This window comes from Artibeus jamaicensis, unplaced genomic scaffold (assembly GCF_021234435.1).
Source record: "Artibeus jamaicensis isolate MK-2021 breed Jamaican fruit bat unplaced genomic scaffold, CSHL_Jam_final contig_240, whole genome shotgun sequence".
Classification (NCBI taxonomy): Eukaryota; Metazoa; Chordata; class Mammalia; order Chiroptera; family Phyllostomidae; genus Artibeus; species Artibeus jamaicensis.
The window spans coordinates 25,466,485-25,473,678 of record NW_026521506.1 but is presented as its reverse complement, the minus strand read 5'-3'; positions in this window follow the sequence as shown (position 1 = coordinate 25,473,678).

Sequence of the window (7,194 nt, the reverse complement as noted above, 5' to 3'; positions counted from 1 at the left end):
TAGTCTGCCCAAGAGGGGGCTCGCAGCTGAGTCAACAGGATCAGGGAAAGTGAGTAACTAAGTAACTAAGGAGTAAGAACAAAGAAATTCGTATTAACTCTTATCAGAAGTTCCGCTTTCTTGCTTTCATACCAGAAGCATCAGTCTGAGTGTCAGACCACCCCTCACCCTATATAGACAATTGTTCCCCAATGACTGGGGCCCAGAATTTGGAGACTGACTGCTCTGGGCCCGCGCACACATGAAAATAAACTTCCACTCCATACATCCGAAAGCGGCTGAGTTGTTTTCTGTAATAGTACCTCTTTATTAGCAGGAAAAATAGCACTTTTTAAATAAGCTACAAATAAAACCAGTTATTAAAAGAAAAATCTAATTGTTACTACGTACAACATAAAATAAAGAATAACATAAAAATGTTAGGGATCCACATAATGAAAATTATGATTAGGACATAAGACTTGAATAAATGTCTCTAGAAGAGAAGAATAAATGTTGCAAACATGTTAATTCTGACCAAATGTATTTACAAATGAAATGCTATTACAATACCAAGTGAATTTTTAATCATTTTTCATTGTTATTCTATTACAGTTGTCCCAATTTTTCCCCCTTTGCCCTCCTTTGCCCACCCCCACCCCCACAGTCAACTCTCACACTGTTGTCCATGTCCATGGGTCATTCATACATACTCTTGTTACCGAACAAGAGGTCCGAGGGAGGGGCAATACAATATTCGGCCCACCTAGGGATGCCGAAAACTGCTATACAACAGGGGCCCCTCCCAAGGACAGTATACTAATATCTACTGGACTCTTCTGTCCACCGCCACTTGGAAAGATATCTCTCAATGCCAGAGATTTGTGAAAAGGAAACAAAATGTTTATTTAATGCTATTAGGCTTAATGCCACTACTAAAATATCAAAATCCTTTAGGGTATACACCTACACCCACACAGCGCTCCCTTCTCCCACTGTCCCAACTCCGGGTACCGTAAATCAGGAAAAGAGCACACGTCTGTGTTGCAGGCCACTGGCACCGTCAGCTGTGTCACCGTGCAGGCAGGATCTCTCTCTAGTTAATCCAAAGTACTGTAGTACCCTCTCATGGTCCACTGGCAAGAGTTCTTTGTACCCAGTTCCAGTCAAAGTCTCTCTTGTTTTCCAGGCCACGCGGCCAAAGGGGGCACCCCAAAGCCGTGTGGGCCTCTTCTACCAAAGCTGCAGGGTTTCTCACTCCACCAAAAGCGCGTGTCTTTCTTCTTCACCTGGCTGTAGGGATCTCCACTCTGGCAAAGCTGCGTGGTTTTCCCTTTCACCTGGGCAGTTATCCCCTCATGTCCCGGAGCCAGTCTTTTCCAAGCTCCCACACTCCGGCACTTCACTCAGGAGCGCAGCCCCTAGTTTCCTCCTGAGTCCCCCCTACTCCCTTCTCCCTGGCTCCAAACTTGGCCACTGCTATTTAACGTATCTATGAAACCAGTTAAAGGTTATAGATATGTTAAGTAATTATTCCAGGGGTTAGCTGCAAAACTGTTGCTATGCAAAATAGCTCTCAATGGCCCTGCTCCATTCGTCCCTTGGGGGGGGGTGGTGAGGGCATCTTACATGTCTCTCCAATATTCCTATACACTCTGAATTCTGGACACCATTCCAAATTCTTTTTTTGGGCCCCCCCCCCCTTGGCTGCACCCTGTATCACTCTGTCTAGTCCCTTTTCCTCTTTTCTGCCTCCTCCCATTATCTCCCCCCTCCCTCTGGTAACTTTAACTGTTTCCATACCTATGGTTCTATTTTGTTTGTTAGTTTTATTTTTGTTCATTAGATTCCTCTAGCAGAATTTTACAAAGTGATTCTTAAATTCAAGTTAATGATGAATTGGAGAATAGTAGCTAAGCAAATACTGAGAAAGAATAAGAAATATTACTATAAACAAGGAGGGAATAGGCCAGGGGTCAACAAGTATAGCCAATGAGTCAAATCTGGCTAGGGGCAGATTTTGCATTCATTACCTATGGTTGATTCTCCAAATGAATAATTACAACAATAATTTCTATAACGACTGTGTGGCCCACAAGGCTAAAGTATGTACTATCTGGACTATTATAGAAAATATTGCCCTGCCCAGTGTGGCTCAGTGGATTGAGGAATGGCCTGCATGCGAACCAAAGGGTCGCCCATTTGATTCCCACTCAGGGCACATGCCTAGGTTGCGGGCCAAGTCCCCAGTAGGGGGTGCGAGAGATGCAGTCACACATTGCTGTTTCTCTCCCTCTCTTTCCCCCTCCCTTCCCCTCTCTCTAAAAATAAATAAATGAAATCTTGTTTTTTTTAAAGAAAATGTTTGCTAACCATTATAACAGACATTTCAATTATGCTGTCATGCCCATAGTTTCTTCTCTAAAGGAGTTCATGAAGATTAAGAGAACGCAAATGTACAAGGTACTACAACCCATGTGTACAAGAAAATCTACAAGTAGAGAAATAAAGGTTGGAGAAACCAATTAATAGGAAAAGCATGAAGAGTGGAAAGGAGCTTTAAAAATACTGATGCCCAGAGCCACTCTAGACCAATTAAATCACAATGTATTGCTCTCTTTATTTTTAAAATCTATTTTATTGATTATGCTAATATAGTTGTCCCATTTTCCCTTCACTCCCCTCCCCCTGCATACCCCTCCCCCCACATTCTCCTCCTTTAATTCATGTATCATACATATAAGTTCTCTGCCTTCTACGTTTCCCATACTATTCTTATCCTTCCCCTATTTTCTATCTACCTGCTATGCTACTTATTCTCTGTATCTTTTCCCCCTCTCTTCCCCTATCTCCCCAACTCCCCTGGAGTTGATAACCCTCTATGTGATCTCCATTTCTGTGGTTCTGTTCCTGTTCTAGTTGTCTGCTTAGTTTGCTTTTGTTTTTGTTTTATTGTATTGTATTTATCTTTAAAGGGAAACAGAAGGAGAGAGGGAGAGAAATGTCAGTGTATGGTTACTTCCTGTGTGTCTCCTGCTGGGACGTGGCCTGCAACCCAGGTATGTGCCCTGACTGGGTATCAAACTACGATCCTTTGGTTCCGAGGCCAACACTCAATCCCTCAATCCACTGAGCCACACCAGCCAGGGCCTGCTTTTGTTTTTGTTTTAGGTGTGGTCGTTAATAATTGTGAGTTTGCTGTCATTTTACTATACATGTTTTTGATCTTCTTTTTCTTAGATAAGTACCTTCCACATTTCCTATAATAAGGGCTTGGTGATGATGAACTTTTTGAACTTGACCTTATATGAGAAGCACTTTATCTGCCCTTCCATTCTAAATGAAAGCTTTGCTGTATAGAGCAATCTTGGATTTAGGTCTTTGGGTTTCATGACTTGGAATACTTCTTTCCAGCCCCTTCTTGCCTGCAAGGTCTCTTTTGAGAAATCAGCTGACAGTCTCATGGGAACTTCTTTGTAGGTGACTGTCCCCTTATCTCTTGCTGTTTCTAGGATTCTCTCCTTCATTTTAATCTTGGCAAATGTCATTATGAGGTGCCTTGGTGTGTTCCTCCTTGGGTCCACCTTCTTTGGGAGTCTGTGAGCTTCCTGGACTTTCTGGAAGTCTATTTCCTTTGCCAGATTGGGGAAGTTCTCCTTTATTATTTGTTCAAATAATTTTCCACTTGTTGCTGTTAGTCTTTCCCTTCTGGTACCCCTATGATTTGGATGTTGGAACATTTAAAGATGTCCTAGAGGTTCCTAAGCCTCTCCTCGTTTAAAAAAATTCTTGTTTCTTCATTCTTTTCTGGTTGGACGTTTCTTCCTTCTGATCCACGCTGTTGATTTGAGTCCAGGTTCCTTCCCATCACTATTGGTTTTCTGTCCATTTTCCTTTATTTCACTTAGCATAGCCTTCATTTGTTCATCTAATGTGCGACTAAATTCAACCAATTCTGTGAGCATCCTAATTACCAGTGTTTTGAACTGTGCATCTGATAGGTTGGCTACATCTTTGTTGCTTGCTTAGTTGTATTTTCTCTGAAGCTTTGATCTGTTCTTTTGTTTGGGCCATTTTTTGGGCTCTGTGTGCCTGCTATGTGTGAGGAGCAGAGCCTTATATGTTCACCCAGGCAGGGTAATCCGTGTTGCTGCATTGTGACACTAAACGTGGAGGAGGGGTCATAGAGGAAACATTGCGCTTGCTCCATTCTCTGCCAGATTTCAGTCACTTCCGCTACTTCTTTCACCGCTTCCCAGAAGCAAATCAGGCCCTTCTGATGCTGATTCCTGGGTGGGCAGGCTTGTGTATGTTCTAGGACCCTGTGGGTCTCTCCAACGAACTTTCCAGTGAGGCTGAAAGTTTCTCCTGCTGGCTCCTCAACTCCCACAGGTGTTTTCAATCGGCAGTTTGAGGCTTTATTTCCCCGCACTTGGACCCTGTGTTGTGCGGTCTGTCCCACTCCCCAGTTTTACCCAGTTTATCTGCACGCGAATGTGGGACCACCTGGTCCTCCAGCGCCACCTTGTAGGCCAGCTCCAGCCTTGTGGGCCGGGCGCTGTCTCACAATATGCCACCTTGCTGGGTCCACTAGCTACAGCCTTGTGAGTCCGGGTCTGCCAGCTGCTGCTTTGCCGGTAGTTCTCTCTGCCCCTCTTACTGGCCTGGACGAATGTGTCTTTTTTAACTCCTTGGTTTTTGGACTTCCATACAGTTCAATTTTGTGTCAGTTCTGGTTGTTTTTTAAATTTTTGTTGTACTTCTTTTGGTTGTGCGAGGAGGTATAGTGTGTCTACTTATGCCTCCATCTTGGCTGGAAGTGCTCTGATTTATTTTTAAAGTTGTCACCTAGATTCTAATATACAGCTCTAATAGAGAACCACTGAGCTAGGAGGGAAGCAAGTACAGAGTGGCTGAGTGATGTCAGTAGTGTAGCAACATGAGTGTTGATCCCAAAATACCTGCTGTTAAGGTGGCCAGAGCTGCTTGAATCCAGTTCCCATATTCAATATCATTCTTATATTTAGATTCCCATTAGATCCTCATCTTCCTCCTTGTTCTACATGTATACACATTATAGACCACTATTAATGAGGTAGAATAAATGATTCATTTCTTCAGACCAAAAGAGCCAACTGAGTTTAGAAATTTGTATCAGATATATACTAGTATGAAATAGACCCTCAGCAGAAATATGAAACATTTGGAATTGTTAGGGTGTGACTATAGAGTGAAAATCACACACAACTTACTCCATATACCAGGATGAAACATTTTGTTTTTAGAATTCCAGGTTGTGTTGTGGGAAATCTACTAATCATACAATTGCCTTTGTGACTAATACATGTACCCATTTAGGATAAAATTCTGAGGCAACTGGTAGTGGCTGTATTATACCACTTCCAAAGAAATAAGTAATGCAGAGTTTGAAAGTTGTTGTTTTTTTTTGCAGTCATGTGCAAATTCTGATATAGCCACGAGGTGGTAAACCTGGAATGCATGATTTTGCCTGTTATAGTCAGACATGGTGCTCAGTTATCATTTAACAAGTATGGAATACCATGAATTAGAACATAGGTCTTAAAATTTGAGAACCATTGAACTAAGTATGTCAGCTCAGATCCCTACCAAAAGTACACCTACTTCTTTCTAAAGATTACCACCCTTGTCCATTGTCCCAGCTACAGCACAGCTCTTCATGACCACGTTTTTTTTTTTTCTTCACATTATCCAGTATTGCATCCTTTCCACTGAGTACAGTTGATGGGACCAAGCTATACATTGCCAGCAGCCTATGACATGTCTAAGCATGAAAAAGTGGGGGCACAAATAAAGATGAATCAGCACAATTAGGTTCTCAATCTTTGGAATTTTAAAAGAACAATGAGAACTAAGTTGTTAGCAGTAAAAGCTGAAACTAAAAGCCTCACCAAAGATAGGTTAATAGCAAAGCCAGTCATAAGGAAGAAGATGAGTGAAAAAACCCTAAATGATATGGAAGATGAATAGGAAGAAGAGCTAAATCAAGTCAATGAAACAGCAGAAAAGGTCCACAAACTCCACTTGTTTAAGTTCATAGAGTTGCCACAGATGCAATTCCATGCCACACTATCGTTAAGATTCTTATGAAATTCTGATCTTCCTTACTGTAGGTATTTTATGTACGGGGCCCAGAACGGACTACCCCAAGAAGTGCCTCTCTGGTATACAAATTGTTTTTAACTGAAGACAATTTTATCTTCAACCTCAAGAGAAACCTGTGTCTGTCCCTTTAACTACCTAGAACTTGAATTAGAGGCCTTGCCCATAAGAAGGCATCATCAGCCAGTCTTTTTGACGCACCTATATGGCAGGGCAAACATCTATTTATTAAACATCTGCTCTCCTTAGCATCCTGCAATGACCCTTCAAAGACCCCAAGGCATATAACCTCTTTCCTAGCTCGGGATGTCTTGTATCTGCATTCCCCTTTCTATCTCTGAATCTCTCCTGTGTGATGGGTCTCTGACTTTCTCACGTATGTGACGTTTCCATACATATGTGTGCCTTAAATTTGGTTTCCATACTAATGTATGCCTTAAATTTGGTTATTCCCATGTCTTTGGATTATTAGAACCTCTGGTGTAGAGGAAAGTGTTCTTCCTCCACACTTACTATGTGTCTCTATATGTAAACATTTATTTCTTGAGCTAAGCCTGTTTCTTACCTCTTGAAACCAGATATCGTATGTAATTTAGAAAATTGTATAGAGCTGTGCTACAAAAACAAACCTTCAATAGGACTGTGAAATATTTAGACCTGGTTGTTATTTGGTGGTGGGGTAGTGAACAGATATACTGCATCACAATCTAGGCCAAAATGTTAAGAGCCTATAGGAACTGTGGCAAAGTTATCATCATGGATCCACACATCCAGTGAAGGTGTTTTGGTACAACTACAAAAGCAGAAAACATTCAAGTAGTCAAGGAAAGTCACAGATAGGTGGGTGCTTCTGCAATTGGCAGGTAAATTTCTAAAGTGATGTCATAACATAAGTTCAGATTATAGCATCTGGCTGTGCTTAGTTACTTTCCTACATTTCTGTTTAACTAATAGTTTAAAATTTATAGATAGATGCATATTTAGAAATCAATGTATGAGATGATGGGCATATGTGCTTAGTGGTCAAGATGTAGAAATGCAATACAAACACATGTGAATCAAGTGATAGCCACT